At 32.5% G+C, this 17,083-nt stretch overlaps 1 pseudogene; it reads left to right on the plus strand.

The window, feature by feature from the left end:
* Positions 1-17,083, plus strand: part of LOC147912934 (olfactory receptor 2C1-like) — a 58,761-nt pseudogene extending 41,678 nt beyond the window's left edge.

A 17,083-nucleotide genomic window follows, 5' to 3' on the forward strand; every position in this document is an offset into this window, starting at 1 on the left:
ACAAAATTGATAAACCTTTAGATAGACTAAGCAAAATAGAGAAGACTCAAATAAAGAAAATCAGAAATAAAAGAGGAGACATTATAACAGATACTACAGAAGTACGAGGGATCATAAGAGACTTCTATGAGCAATTGTGTACTAACAAATTGGAATCCAAGAAGAATGGATAAATTCCTAGAAACATACAGCTTACCAATACCGACTCAGGAGAAAATATAAAGACTGAGCAGACTTATAACAGGTAAAGAAATTAAATCAATAGTCAAAAAACTCCCGAACATGGAAAACTATAGGATAAGATGGCTACACTGGTGTATTCTACCCAACACTTAACAAAGAACTAACACCAATCCTTCTCAAATTCTTCCAAAAACTAAAGAAGAAAGACAAGAACATTTTTAAACTCACTTATGAGGCCAGCTTTACCCTGATACTAAAGCCAAATGATATTAAAGGAAAAAAAAAAGCCATAGACCAAATCCCTGATGTATATAGATTCAAAATTCTCAACAAAATATTAATAAACTGAATTAAACAATAAATTAAAAGGATTATGCACCAGGCTGAGTGGGATTTATCCCTGGGATGCAAGGATGATTCAACATTTTAAAATCTGTAAATATGACATACAAAAATGATATAATGAAAGCTAAAAATTATATGATTATTTCAAGAGATACAAAAGATCATTTGAAAATATACACCATCCTTTCTTGATAACCACCCTCAACAAATTGGGTATAGAAGGAATATACCTCACATAATAAAGGCTGTCTTCAGCAAACCCATAGCTAAGGTTATACTCAATTGTGAAAAATTAAAATAACTTGCTCTAATATCAGGAACAAGACAAGTGTACCCACTTTCATCACTCTTATTCAACGTAGTACTCAATGTCCTAGCAAGAACAATTTGGCAAGGCAAAGAAATAAACAGCGTCCAAATAGGAAAAGAAGAACTAAAATTTTTTTTCTTTGAAGAAGATATGATCTTATATGTAGAAAACCCTAAATACTCAACAAAAATAAAAACAAAAAATGTTGGAAATAACTAATTCAGTAAAGTTGCAGAATATAAAATCAACATACAGAAATCAATTATACTTTATACACTAAAAATAACATATTGAAAAAATAAAGAAATCTAACTCTTTCACAATGGTATCAAAAACAATAAAATACTTAGGAATAAATTTAATCAATAAGGTAAAAGTTCTGCACAATGAAAACTATAAGACTTTGATAAAAGAAATAGAAGACACAGACAAAAAAGACATCTCATGTTTATGGATTGGAAGAATTAATAATGTTAAAATGTTCATACTACTCAAAGCCATCTATAGATGCAGTGCAATACATATCAAAAATTACAATGATATTTTTCACAGAAATAAGAAACATCCTGAAATTTGAATGGAACCACACAAGACTCCAAATAGCTAAAGCAATCTAGAGAAGGAACAAAGCTAAAGGCATCACACTTACTGATTTCAAAGTGTACTCCAAAGCTAGAGTAATTAAAGCAGTGTGGTACTGGCATAAAAATGGACACATATACTAATGGAACACAATAGCTTGCCCAGAAATATACACTCACATTTACATTCAAATAATATTTGACAATGGAGTCAAGAACATTCCATGGGTAAAACATAGTCTCTTCAATAATGATGCTGGGAAAACTGGATCACCAGAAGCAGAAGAATGAAATTGGACAGTTATCTTATACCACTCACAAAAATTAACTCGAAATGAATTAATGACTAAACAAAGAACTGATACAATAAATCCAGAAAAAAAACTTGGAGAGGATGCTCCTTGACATTGATCTGGGAAATGAGTTTTTGGATATGACAACAAAATCACAAGCAACAAAAGCAAAAATCAAGAAGTGGGGCTACATAAAGCTAAAAAGCTTCTGAACAGTAGGAAACAATCAACAAAATGAAAAGGCAACTTATGGATTGAGAGAAAATATTTGCAAACCGTATATTGGGTAAAGGGTTAATATCTAAAATATATAAAGAACCTCATAAAACTCAGTAACAAAAAGAAACTATCTGAATAAAACATGAGCAGAGGACCTGAATAAACATTTTTCCAAAGAAGACACACAAATAGCCAATGGGTAAATAAAAATATGCTAAATATTGCTAATCATGGAAATGCAAATGAAAAACACAATGAGATATCACCTCACGCCTGTTAGAATGGCTATCATTAAGAAGACTTAGATGTAACAGGTTTTGGTGAGGATGTAGAGAAAAGGGAACATTTGTGCACTCTTGATTAGAGTGTAATTTGATACAGCCGCTATGAAAACAGTATGGAGGTTCCTCAAAAAAAAAAATAGAACTATCGTATGAACCAGCAATTCCACTCCTGGGATATAGCCAAAGGAAATAAAAACAGGATGTCAAAGATTTATATGCACTCCCATGTTTATTGCAGCATTATTCACAATAGCTAAGGTGTGGAAACAACCTAAGTGTCCAACTCCAAATTAATGAATAAAGAAGATGTGTATATGGATAACACATATATGGATGCATATATGGATTTCTTAATGGATAAAGAAGATATATATATATATCTTCAAAGCATTTAGTCAGAGAGACAAGTCAGACATAGAAAGGCAAATACCATGCGATACCACTTATATGTGGAATCTTAAAAAACTGAACTTGTAAAAACAGAGAGTAGAATTGTAATTACCATAGTCTGGGCTGGGGGAAATGGAGAGATGTTGTCTAAGTGTGTAAACTTGCAACCAGTAGATAAATAAGTCCTGGAGATATAATGCATACCACAGTGATTATGGACAACAATATTGTACTATAAACTTCAAAGATGCTAAGATGTTAGACACTAATTGTTCCCACAAAAAAAATAAATAATAATGATGTGATATGATAGAGGTGTTAGCTAAAGATAGGTGGTAATCATTTTGCAATATATAAAAATATCAAATAAAAAAACTTGATTAAAGGGTATAAGTAGGGGGCTGGCCCCGTGGCATAGCGGTTAAGTGTGTGGGCTCCGCTGCTGGTGGCTCAGGTTCAGATCCCGGGCGCGCACTGATGCACCGCTTGTCAGGCCATGCTGTGGCGGCGTCCCACATGAAGTGGAGGAAGATGGGCATGGGTGTTAGCCCAGGGCCAGTCTTCCCTCAGCAAAAAGAGGAGGATTGGCATGGATGTTAACTCAGGGCTGATCTTCCTCACACACACTCACACTAAAATAATAAATAAATAAATAAATAAATAAATAAATAAATAAATAAATAAATAAATAAATAAATAAATAAATTGTATGAGTACTCAAACTGACTAAATGAATATAATCTAAACATACATGTATGTATAAACATATATAAGGTGTAAATATGAATATAATTTAAATATATCTATCTTATAGATGATCTACTGAAAATGAAATATCTAAGAAAAGATTAAATAAAGCAATGAAACAAAATGTAGCATTTGACAAAATATAAAACAAAATAATGTAATAGAAATATATTAGTAGAGTTAGATTAAGATTTCTCTAAGGTATTGTTCTTGTGGACACATAAATAAAAATACAGACATAAATATTAGTGGGAGCAAAAATCCAGGAAGGAGAAGTAGCTATTGCTGAAAATAATAATAATATTGATATTTTCCCAAATAGCAGGAACTCCAACATGCCTGGAAGCTGAGAGAGCAGGAAGAAAGTCAAAGATATTTGGAGATGTAGCCCCTAAAGAACTTGGTTGGACAATAACCGTTTCTACTCTATTGGGCTGTTAAGATGATAAATGAGAAATCTCCTGTAAGGCAACATAGCAGGAGCAACAAAATAGTAAAAAAGCAACCTAGTAAGATTTCAGGGTAAATCTTAAAGTAAATCTGTAGATATCCTCTAAGTCAAGAACAACATATTGTAAAACATAGTGAAAATAAACATCCTCCAAAAAATAGTCTTTTTTCAAGTTTTATTGAGATACAATTGACACATAACATTGTATGTTTAAGATGTATGACATAATGTTTTAATATATGTATATATTGTGAATGATTAACACAGTAAGTTCAGTGAATATCCATAACCTCACATAGTGCAATTTTTCTTGTGCTGAGAACTTTTAAGAACTACTCTCTTAGGATTTTAAAAATTTACAAACAATATTGTTAAAGAACTATAAAGAATTACTCTCTTACGATTTTAAAAATACACATACATGTTAACTGTAGTCATCATACTATATATTATATCCCCAGAACTTATTTATCTTAGGACCAGAAGTTTGACCACATTCACCCATTTCCACCATCTCCCTCATTCTCTCTTTGGCAAACATCAATCTGTTCTTTGTTTCTATGAGTCCATTTTTTTTTTTTTTTAGATTCCACATGAGATCATACAGTATTTGTCTGTCTCTGTCTGACTCACTTCACTTAGCACAATGCCCACAAATTTTATCCATGTTGATGTAAATGGCAGGATTTCCCTTTTTTTAGGATGGGTAATATTTATATATAAAAAGTATATATCACATTTTCTTTATCCATTCATCCGTCGATGGTCACTTAGGTTGTTACAATGTTTTGGATATTGTAAATAACGCTGCAATTAACATGGGAGTTGAGATACCTCTCCAAGATAGTAATTTCATTTCTTTCAGATATATACGCAGAAGTGAAGCTGCTGGTTTATATAAGAGCTGTATTTTTAATTTTGTGCTGAATCTCCATATTGTTTTTCATAGTGGCTGCACCAATTTACATTCTCACAAACTGTATACAAAGGATCCCTTTTCTGGACACTCTAACCAGCACTTATCTCTTGTCTTCTCGATGACGGAAATTCTAACACATGTGAGGTGATATATCATTGTGGTTTTCATTTGTATTTCCCTGATGATCAGTGATATTGACAGCCTTATTATATACTTGTTGGTCCTTTCATTATCTTCTTTGGAAAAATGTCTGTTGGAGTCGTGTGTCTATTTTTAAATTGGTTATTTGGTGTTTCTTTTGCTATCTAGTTGTATGAGTTCCTTATATGTTTTGGACATTAACCCTTTATTATATATGTGGTTTGCAAATATTTTCTCCCATTTCATAAGTTGCTTTTTCGTCTTGTTGATTGTTTCTTTTGCTGTGCAGAAATTTTTTGGTTGATGTAGTCCTTGTTTATATTTGCTTTTGCTGCTCGCATTTTAGGTGTCATATCCAAAAAATCATTGCCAAGATCAGTGTCAAGGACCTTCTTCCTTCTGTTTTCCTCTAGGTGTTTTAAGGTTTCAGGTTTACATATAAGTCTTTAATCTATTTAGAGTTAATTTTTGTGAGTGGTATAATATAGGGGTCTAGTTTTATTCTTTTGCATGTAAACGTCCAATTATCCAGCATCATTTATTTAAGAGACAGACTTTTCTCCATTGAGTATTCTTGGCTCCCTTTTCAAGTATTAGCTGATCATTCATGCACAGACTTATGTCTGGCTTCTTAGTTCTCTTCCATTGGTCTATTTGTCTGTTTTTTTATGCCAGCACAATACTGTTTTGATTACTATAGATTTGCAATATAGTTTGAAATCAGGATGCTTCCAGTTTTGTTCTTCTTTTTCAGGATTGCTTTGGCTGTTTTGGATCTTTTGTGGTTCCAAAAAAATTTTAGAATTATTTTTTCTATTTCTGTAAAAAGTGTCACTGGTCTCTTGATACATATTGTATTGAGGCTATAGATGGCTTTGGGTGGTATGGACATTTTCTTATTCACACAGGTGACATATACATAATATGTAATAAAATATTATATATATGATTGCTGCTATTTTCAATTATTATTATATAGTTTTAGGTATTCCTAAAAAAGTAATTATATTTTTCTGATTATTATTTCTACCCCTCTTTTCACCTTTCTTTTTGTTTTTGATGTTATCAACTGAACAAACATCTGTTTTAATTGAATTTTATAATAATTTGCTTTTAAAAATTAAAAAATAGTCTTCAAAATATAATTTCAAACATATTTTAATAGTGTTTTGGTATTATTTTAACAAAATAATAATCATTTTGTTAAAAGGAAAAAATGCATAAAAATAAAGGTCCACAAAATGCACAATATTTATAATGAAACATTATCACACTCCACAGATGGGTACCAAAGAAGCCAGATGAAACTTGCAATATAGTAAGCATGAAGATTTCACTCAAAATAATTGACAAAATTAAAGTAATCCCAATTGGCCTTTTACTGACCTTCTTGATTTGATTGTTCTTGACTCTCAATTCTCCAGACAGTAAAATGCTGCTGGAGGAAAAATAAAAAGGCTTCATGCTAACAGAAAAAAAAAATCCAAGAAACGTGGCAACTGCTACCCCATTTCCACCGTCTTAATCTCCTTACATGCACTCATTAGCTGAACCTAAATCACAAGTGAAGTCTCAGACACAAAGGAGTCTGTGCATGTATATTTTTGTTTTCCAGCCTTAATAAAGGAGGAAAGCACGGTTGAAGGAGGTGGAAACTACTTGATGACAAGGAAGTCAATCACAATATGCATTAGAGATGCATTTATTATTGCAACATGAATTTAGGTTTTCATGTAATTCAATATAATATCCTTTGTCTTTTTAATATGTGTGTTTATTCCACTTCCATTTTGCACATCATGAATATATTTGCTTTCATTTCTGACATCTTACTTTTGCTATGTTTGTTTTCTAACTTCGTTTGTTTTCCCTTTATCCTCTTAGGTGTTTGTGTGTTTATGTGTTTGGGAGCTTTTTACCTTTCAGGGGTTTGGTTACTCTTATAGTTCAAATAATATACTTAATTGTTTACTTCCTTAATTTTCTACAGCATTTTTTACTATCACATAAGAAAAAAGGAAACTATAATATTTGCAAATTCTACTGTCCTCCTTGAAATGCATTCAATTTGTTTTTACTTATTCTTTCAAAACCCTTTTAATTATTGGATTATAATCCAATCATAATAATTTAATCATATTTTTATAATTATATAGTTATTTACTGTGTCACCTTTTAAAAATTGTGAATGAGTTGCTCTATCAAGGAAGTTATTGATTTTGGGAGGCTATAAAGAGTAACAAAGATTTGTAAATATTAATGGGAGCAGTAGTCCTCTTTCATATTTACACATCCTTTTCACCGATTTCTGTATTTGTTATATTATTTCCACACTGTTGTGATCTGAAATATTCATATTATATATTTAGCCGTACTTTCATTTATTTAGTCATATGTACTCATATATTTTCAGGTGTTATACTGAATGATTCTAAGTCTCAAGACAGCATTTTTTATTTTTACATAGTTTCTCCATTCATCACTTGGTGGGCTGTTTGTACTAACCAATTTTATTATAAAGTACACGTGGGTACCCATGTGATTTCCTCCTTAAAACTTAAAGAATGGTTTTGTTATTTAAAAGATAATCCACTAAATTTTTAGTAAATATTAATCTTTTTTTTACCATTTAATATATTTTAAAAAGTTCAGAAATCATTCTATTTGTCTCTGTCTAGGCGACTTGATGTTTTTGCCCAAGTCTTACACTCTAATATTTTTTTCAGTGAATACCTAGATCTAGTTAATGCTATCTCATATTTTGAAAACTGTATCCATGTGTATATTTTTATCCTATTCACTTTCTTATTTTTTTCAAATTTATTAAATTTTATTTGACATTTTTGTTGGTTTCTATATTGATCACTTGCTTTTTAATCTTTTAATTTTTCTGATTTATTTTCCTCAGGATCTTAAGCCTCTTTTTCAGTCCTTAACCATTTTTAGCTGTTTTTAGTCTTCATTTGTTCTTAACACAACTTTATATTTATTTTTTCTATATATATTATCCAACTTTGCTCACTCAGTATTAATCTCTATTTAGTTATTATTTCTCCTTGGATACTTCATGTCTAGTAATCAAATTCGACTTTGCAGAAATATTGTGCATTATTCCATATTTTAAGGAAAACACTTTTTAAATTTTTATAATTATCATAATTTTTGTGCTGTTCTTTGGATTTTCTTTTTTTATTTTTTGAATATTTTCCAGCTATATTGAAATATAACTGAAGTGTAACACTGAGTGAGGATAACGTGTATGACATGTTGTTTTAAAACACTTGTATATTGTAAAATGCTTACCACCATAGCTTTAGCTAACACTTCTATTATGTCACATGAATACCATTTGTTTTTATGGTGAGAACATATAAGATCTATTCTCTTAGTAATTCAAAGTGCCTAACACAATATTTTAAATTTATAATTGCCATGCTGTTCATTTGATCCTCAGAACTTGTTTGTCTTGTTACTGGAAGTTTGTACACTTGAGTAACATCTCCCCTTTTTCACCACTCCGCATCTCCTGGAAAACACCATTTTGTTTTCTGTTTCTAGAAGATTGGCTTTTTTAGATTCCACGTATAACTGTTATCATATAATATTTATCTTTCTCTGTCTGACTTATTTAACTTAGAATAATGCCCTCAGGGTCCATCCATGTTGTCACAAATGGCAGAATTTCCTTCTTTCTCGTGGCTGAATTGTATTCCATTGTATATATCTGTATCTATATTTATATCTCTCTATATATAAATATATCTCACATATTCTTTATCCATTTTTCTGTTTATGGACGTTTACATTGTTTCTATATCTTGATTATTGTGAATAATGCTGCAATAAACATGGGAGTGCAGATACTCCTTCAACATATTGATTTTATTTTTTTTGGACATATACCTAGAAGTGTGATTGCTGGGTTATATGGTAATTCTATTTATATTTTTTGAGAAACCTCCATACTGATTTCAATAGTGGCTGTACCAGTTTACATTCTCACCAACAGTACACAAGGATTTCCTTTTCTCCAAGTTCTTGACAACAGTTGTTATCTCTTGTCTTTTTGGTGATAGCCATTCTAACAGATAAGAGGTGATATCTCATTACAGTTTTCATTTGCATTTCCCTGATGATTAGTGATGTCAAATACCTTTTCATGTACATATTAGTAGTTTGAATATCTTCTTTGGAAAAATGTTAATTCAAATTCTCTGCCCATGTTTCATTTGGATTGCTTGGTTTCTTTGCTACTCAGTTCTATGATTTCTTTATATATTTTGGATATTAACTTCTTATCAGATATATGAACTGCAAATAATTTCTCCCATTCAGTAGGATGTTTTTATTTGGCTGATTGTCTCTTTTGCTGTGCAGAAACTTTCAAGTTTGATGAAGTTCCTCATTAATTGATTGCCTTTTTTATGTGCTTTGATATAATATCCAAAAATTGTTGCTAGACCAACATTAAGGGAGAGTTTCTTTAAGTTTTCTCCTAGAGTTTTTAAGATACAAGTCTTATGTTTGTGTTTTTAATTACATTCCAATAAATTTTTGAGAGTAGAGTAAGATAAGAGTCCAGTTTCTTTCTTCTGAATGTGGTTATCCAGTTTTCCCAGCACCATTTAATGAAGAGATTTTCCTTTCCACATTGAGAATATTTGGCTGCCTTCTCAAATAGTAGTTGACTGTATATGCTGAGGATTATTTCTGGGCTCTCAAATTCTCTTCCTTTGGATTATACGTCTACTTTTATGCAAGTACAATATTGTTTTGATTAATATAGCTTTGTGTTAGGGTTTGAAATCAGGAAGTGTAATTCCACCAGCTTTGTTCTTTCTAAGGATTGTTCCAGGTCTATGGGGTCTTTTGTGGTTTCTTAGAAGTTTTAGGAATTTTTTTCTCTTTATGTAAATAAGGACATTGAAATTTTGATAGAGATTGCAAGGAATCTATCTGTAGCATTGCATAGTATGGATATTTTAACAACATTAGTTTTTCTGATTCATGAACACATAATATCTTTCCATTTGTTTGTCTCTTCTTCAATTTCTTTCATCAAAATCTTGTAGATTTCAGTATATCAATCTTTCACATTCTTGGCTAAATTAATTCCTAAACATTTTATATCTTTGCAAAATGGTGAGTGGGATTTTTTTATAATTTCTTTTATAGGTATCTTGTTGTTTGTTATAAAAATGCAAGTGATTGCTCTATGTTGATTTTGTACAACTTTACTGAAATTGTTGATTGGTTATAAGAATTTTTTGGCAAGGTCTTTAGCATTTTCTATATATAAAATCATAATATCTACAAGAAGACACTTCTACTTCTTTCTTCCTGACTTGGATAAACTATTTCTTTTTCTTGTCTGATTGCTCTGGCTAGAATGTGCCATCCTATGTTGAATAACAGTGGTGAAAGTGGATATCCGTATCTTCCTCCTGATATTAGAGGGAAAGCTTTCAAAATTTCACTTTTGACTGTAAAGCTAGCTTTGAGATTTCATATAAGACATCCAATAGGTTAAGTATGTTTCTTTTATACTCAATTTATTGAGAGCTTTTTATCATGAAAAGATGTGATGTCTTGTCAATGATTTTTTTAATCTGTTGAGATGATCATATGATTTTTACCTTTCATTTTATTAATGTACTCTATCATATTTATTTATTTGCATGTATTGAAGCATCTTTGCAGTCCATGGATCAGTCTCACTTGATCATGATACATGATCTACTTAAATTGCTCTTGAAGCTGGTTATATTTTTGGCAAAATTCTCAAGAAAAATTTTGCATCCATATTCACTAGTGATATTGGTCAGTAGTTTTCTTTTCTTCTATGGTTCTTAACTAACTTTGGTAAACCTAATGTTGCTAAAAAGTTAATGCTACATAAAATGAGATTGAGAGTGTTTGTTCCTCATAAATTTTTGGAAGAGTTTGAAAAGGAGTGGCGTTAAATTCTCTTTAAGTTTGTGTTGGATTTGACCAGCGAAATCTCCTGGGGCAGAGGCCTTCTTTGTTGAGAGGTTTCTGATTACTGATCTAATCTCTTCTCCTATTGTTGTTCTGTGCAGATTTGCTACTTCTTCATGATTCCTTCTTGATAGATTGTATGATTCTAGGAATTTATCAGTTTCCTCTAGGATATCAAAAGCGTTGGTATATACCTGTTCAAAGCAGTCTTCTATGATCCTTTGTATTTCTGTAGTATCAGTTTTAATGCCCCTTTTTTCATTTATGATTTTACTTATTTGAGTGTTCTTTCTTATTTTGTTAGTTGTCTAGCTATAGGTTTATCAAATTTATCTTTTTAAAAATCTACTCAGTTTCATTAATCTTTTCTACTTTCTTTCTGATATCTATTTCATTTATTTCTACTGTGATCTTTGTTATTTCCTTCCTTGTGCTAACTTTGGACTTAGTTTGTTTTACTGTTTATAGTTCCTTGAGGTGTAAAGTTAGTTTGATTATTTGAGTTCTTTCTTGTATCTTAATGTAGAAATTTATTTGCCAAGAGCTCTGCTACAATCATGGCACATATTCCATTGTCATGGTTATGGCCCCAAATTAACCAATTTTTTAGGAGAATATTATCTCTTTCTCTCTCTCCTATTTTCACTTATCGCTATAACCTTCCCTATTCATACTATTTTTGGAGCATCCCATAAGTTTTGGTATGTTGTGTTTCCATTTTCTTTTGTTTTAAGATGTTTTTTATTTCCCTTTTTATTTCTTCATTCACCCATTAGTTGTTCAACAATGTGTTTGTTAATTTTCACATATTTGTGAATATTCCTGCTTTCTTCCTTTTGATCAATTTCTAGTTTCATACCATTGTAACCAAAATATATACTTGGTATAATTTCAATCTTCTTACATCCACTAAGACTGAAATAAAAGGAAGCAGTTTTTTTTCATTTTCTAGGCTTTTGAAACTTTTCTGGACTGGCAGCTAATTATCTGCAAGGATTAACCCCAGGGACCTCTTGAAAAACCCTGTTTCCTCTGTGTTCTTAATGCTCTTTCCCTCAATAGAAAAAAGTGCTTACCCCCTTCCTTACATCTCCTAATAACTACACAATGCCATACATTTAACTGTGGAGTTGCTCAGAGTTGGGAAGCCTGAGATAATTATCCAAGCCAAGAAAGGGCTCTGAATGGCTCCCAGGCAGGCTGGCTTATATTTTCCAGAGCCTACTACTGATCCACTTGCCAACACAGGCAAGCTTCTTACCTTTCTGAGGTGGAACAGTTCGAAAATACAGAGATAAAAAGTCCAACTTCTATAAATTCAAAAGACATACCATTTCCTTGAACTTGAAGGGAACTTATGCAAATTTCTGAGGAACTTTGTGGAACAGGATGTATTTTGAGATGCACAAATTATCATTGTGCTCTTTACAGCCTCAAGGATCCTGTACTGTAACTTATGTGAAATCTGTATGTTAAAACACATCCACATACAGACTCAACTGAATTTTTGCTGTTCTGTTGCAGAAATTTTACTGTACGCTCTTTCTTTTCTCATATCACAGCAGTGAATTTTTAAAATCCTTCATATTGTAAAGGATTAAGAGTTAGGTAGTGAATTGTTTAGCATAGTATAATTTATAATAAACTTTAGAGTTTAATGATTTCACATTTTTGCACATTTTGTATGCGCTAACCTGAAACAGGATCAGTCTTGAGGAATATATTGCCTCTTTAGAACTAAAATCTACATATTAAGCTATTTATTAAATACTACTCATGTCATGACATAAAGTTTCTTGTGCTGCAATTTTTGGCCTTAACTATGACCATGGAATATGTGGCTACCTGCCATGATTGTAGCAGAGCTCTTGGCAATTAAAAGCGATAAAATTGTCATCGTGACTCAGTTAACTGAGAAAGGATTCTTTGGTAAAATATTTTGATAATATCATAACAAATGGGGAAAAACTTTAGATCCTAGTTTCACATTAAGAAACATCAAACTGATTAAAGGTTTAGATGCAGAAAATTAAAAGACAAAATAACAAGAAAAATGTATGGGTAAAGATTTAAATAAGCAATGAACAAATACAATGAATAAAATACCATGAAAATAAATTAAGATTTGAAAAAGAAAAAAAATCTCTGAGAAGAAGAAAAAGATAAGCCATATTAAATATGTTAGTAATTGCAGAATTTATGTGGACCTATGACATATCAATAATTTAAGGTCATGAATGTATAATAAGCTCTTACATATTAGAAGAAAATAAACTATCAAGTTAAGAAATGTTGAGGCCGGCTCTGTGGCATAGTGGTTAAGTGCGCACGCTCCACTGCCAGCGGCCTGGGTTTGGATCCCAGAAGTGCACCTATGCACCGCTTGTCAGGCCATGCTGTGGCGGAGTCCCATATAAAGTGGAGGAAGATGGTCACAGATGTTAGCCCAGGGCCAGTCTTCCTCAGCAAAAAAAGAGGAAGATTGGCATGGATGTTAGCTCAGGGCTGATCTTCCTCACAAAATAATAAATAAATAAACTAAAAAAAAAGAAAAAAGTCACAAACTTCTTGGTGGAGAAGAATTTTCAAAAACAAATGAACATATTAGTAATAAAAATGCAAACTAAATCCTCAGTAGCGCTCCACTCCTTTACTTGCTGTATTACATACAGGAAAAATGATAATTATCATGATTGTGAGAAAAATAAAAAGAGTAGGACTGCTTTCTGTGGTAGATAAGGTAGCTCCTTCATGGGAAGTAACCTGAATCTAAAAGTGACAACATTATCTTGATATAAAATGTATTTTCAGTCAGGATCCAGGATTTATTTAAATAGATATTTAACTCAGTATTGTTTTGTTATGAAAAAATTTTTAAAAACTTACATTTAAACTCATAAAATATTTTTTATATAAATTCTGTTACTAAGGTAAAATACTATGGAGCTTTAAATTATATTTTAGTGATATTTCTAAAAATATTTAAAGACATGATAACATGTCCACAATTGTAATATTTAAGTAAATATAGAGCTATACACAGTTTATTCTATATCTGATACATTTTATATACTATATCTATGTATGTATGTACATTATTTATTAAAAATATATGTTGAAAGAACCAAGTTTTACAGAAAATATTGTATTTGGTGGTGGGAATACAGAGGGCTTCATTTCTTTCTTTGTTTTAAATATATTTTAAAGTATCTATTTAAATACTCATAAAATGAGTTTGTATTGTGAAAAAATAATCTGTAAAAAATAACTCAAAGTAATTTTAGTAAAAATATCACATAATACCACTGATCTGAATTTTTCTTTACATAAAGAAATTTGAGCCCACATTATTTCAAAATGAAATTCAGAAGAAAAACTAGAACATTCTTGTCTAATGTCAATTTTAGTGCAGTATTCCATTCTGAGCGAGGTGGTTGTAAGTATATGAAATAAAACTCTGGACATTGAGAGAACTGAAGAAGTGATATAGTCTGATGGACCAGAATGAATATATTGTAGTTAATTCAGGAATCAATCTTTGCAAAGAAAAGAATGAGATCGGTTCAGGACATGATCATGGGAACTTAGCCTAGAGAAACTGAGTTTGGCTGACATATCTGGCCATATCCAGCACACGTGGCTCTTGCTTATCCCCGGCCACCTGGACATGTAACGTGCACACATCCTCAGCACCAGACTGTTTGGTCTTCCTCTTCCCCCTGAGTAAAATGATCCTCCTCCGTTCTTGCATCTTCCACTCTTATTCTCAATTATAATACCCTGATGGGTTTCTTTTCACTTTTAGACTTAACTTTAAAATGGTTGAATCCCTATGATTTATTTGCTCATTTATTAACTTGCTGTCTCTGTCTCTTATGGGTCTACAAGCTCTATATAAAAGGGATTTCCTCTCTTTTGTTTACCATATATTCCCACATCATAGCACATTGCTTGGCACATGGTAGGCACTGCATAAATAGATATAAAGTTGCTATTGAGGAGAAACAGGTTCTTACAATGTTCCTCAAATTTTAGCATTCTTTGGCCACTTACAAAATTTAGTTTTCACAATCTAACACTCGGTTTCCTACACCTAACAGCATTTTTGTGTCCTGTCCCTTTCACATTCTTAATATCATCTGAACTGTTCTATAGTTCCCAGAAGACAGAAATTTAACATTCCCAGGGATTATTCTCCAAATCTAATGTCCCTGGTTATATTTATTTAGCTAATGTCTCTGCATCATCTTTTCCTCCTACCCATGAAATGACGCTTTAAAATAATCATATATTTTACAATTTTGTCATTTTGGTATATTTCCATTTTTCTATTATGGTTCTTCACTGAAATTTATTTATTATGCCCAAATGATTATTGAGAAGGACAATAATGGACATTTGTGGAGCAAGAATCAAAGAGATTTTCAGGGCTGATCTCCCTCACCAAAAAAAAAAAGGATTAGACTAAGCTTTTATAATGCTCTCATTTCACTACTTTTATACTGTTTAGTGTTTTGTGCTAAGATGTAGTAGGCACTATTATACCATTATCCCTATATTTTGTACCTGAATTCCCTGAGGTGGGTGCTAGTATAGCCATTTCTTAGATAAGAATGTTGACTTGGGATTTTTTACATAAAGAAATTTAAATTACTTTAGCTAAGGTGAAAGAAACAGGTATTCAACCTAAGTTTGCCTCATTTAAAAACTGTTATGTCTCTTATGCCAAGGCAGTTCTTCAGATATTCAGAAAATGATTTATACTCAGAGTCTCACTGTTTAGAGTCTACATTCAGAGGAGAAGGGCCTTGTTTTGGGGATAATCTCCATTTTACGCATTCCTATTAACATCACCAAACAATGCAAATAATACACTGCTACATTGAGGGACTACACATTTCAAAGATAAATGTTCATCGTTAACATTTCTCTCAAATATTTCAGAGAGCCACTACATTCTTGGTGAAAGGACAATCTGGGAGGAACATGAATATGATCTAAGGTAATTATAAGAGGGTATTCACTGGGGATATTGTGATTACAGAGTCTAGAGATGAATCCCAAGGGTAGTTTCTTAAAAATACCCCATTTGTGTAAAAATCAAAACCTTATGAAAGAGAGATTGTACCATATTGGTCTAATGTAAGGGAAAACATCCACATGCCCTATGTTCCAAGACCCACTGAAAAACTAATAACGCTTGCCTCCTCTAAATAAATGCCAGTACAGCCTTTCTACAAAATCCATTCCAAAATCTTACTTACAGTTTTGTCCAAACCCCAATGCCAAAAGCAACAAAAATGATGAACAAGTGTTTCCCAGGGGGCTTCATCCTTCTTGGCTCCGAATGGCCCCAGCTAGAAGTGGTTCTTTTCTGGAATGTGATCTTATTGTACACCATGATCATCATCTCCAACATAACATCATCCTGCTGTCTTGTGTGAACCTCATCTCTACACTGTCACGTACTTCTTTCTTAGCAATTGTTTCTGCTTTGATCTCTGCTTCACCACAAATGCTGTGCCTCAGATTTGTCCAACTTGTGGAGGCCAGACAAGAGCATCACCTACACGGGCTGTGTCATCCAACTCTGTGTGTTTCTCTGTCTTGGTGTCACAGAAGGTGTCCTGTTGGTGGTGATGGCCTTTGACTGCTGCATTGCTATCTGCCAGCCCCTGTGCTACACCACCATCATGCATCATCAATTCTGTTGGAAGCTGGTGCTCATGTTCAACTTGTGTGGCCTGATGAAATATGTTACTGAGACATCCATCACATTCGAGCTGCCCTTCTGCACCCACCACTGCGCAGATGACTTTCCATGCCATGTTCCTGCCCCCATATGCCTGGTGTGTGAAGATACCTCCGCCAGTGAGTGGTGGAGGACCATCTTTGATGTCCTCTTCACCATTGTGCCAATGAAGTTCATTCTGACTTCTTATGGCTACACAGCTCAAGCATTAGGGAAAAGCCCGTCTGAGGAGAGAAGGCAGACAACCATAACCACCTGCTCCCACCTCATTGTGGTCTTTATATCATATGGGACAGTGGCCATGGTTTACAGAGACCCTAAGAACCAATTTGCTTCAAAACACGACAAATTCTTCATCTTCTTCTTCACTGTGTTTCACCATTGTTGAACCTTCTCATCTACACCCTGAGGAACAAAGAGATGTAGGATGCCCTGCAAAGACTGCTGAGCACGGGGATTAGCCTAAGAAAAAAGAATTTGATATTCTGA

The sequence above is a fragment of the Ceratotherium simum genome, chromosome 33 (genome assembly GCF_057802395.1).
Source record: "Ceratotherium simum simum isolate JZ-2026a chromosome 33, ASM5780239v1, whole genome shotgun sequence".
Classification (NCBI taxonomy): Eukaryota; Metazoa; Chordata; class Mammalia; order Perissodactyla; family Rhinocerotidae; genus Ceratotherium; species Ceratotherium simum.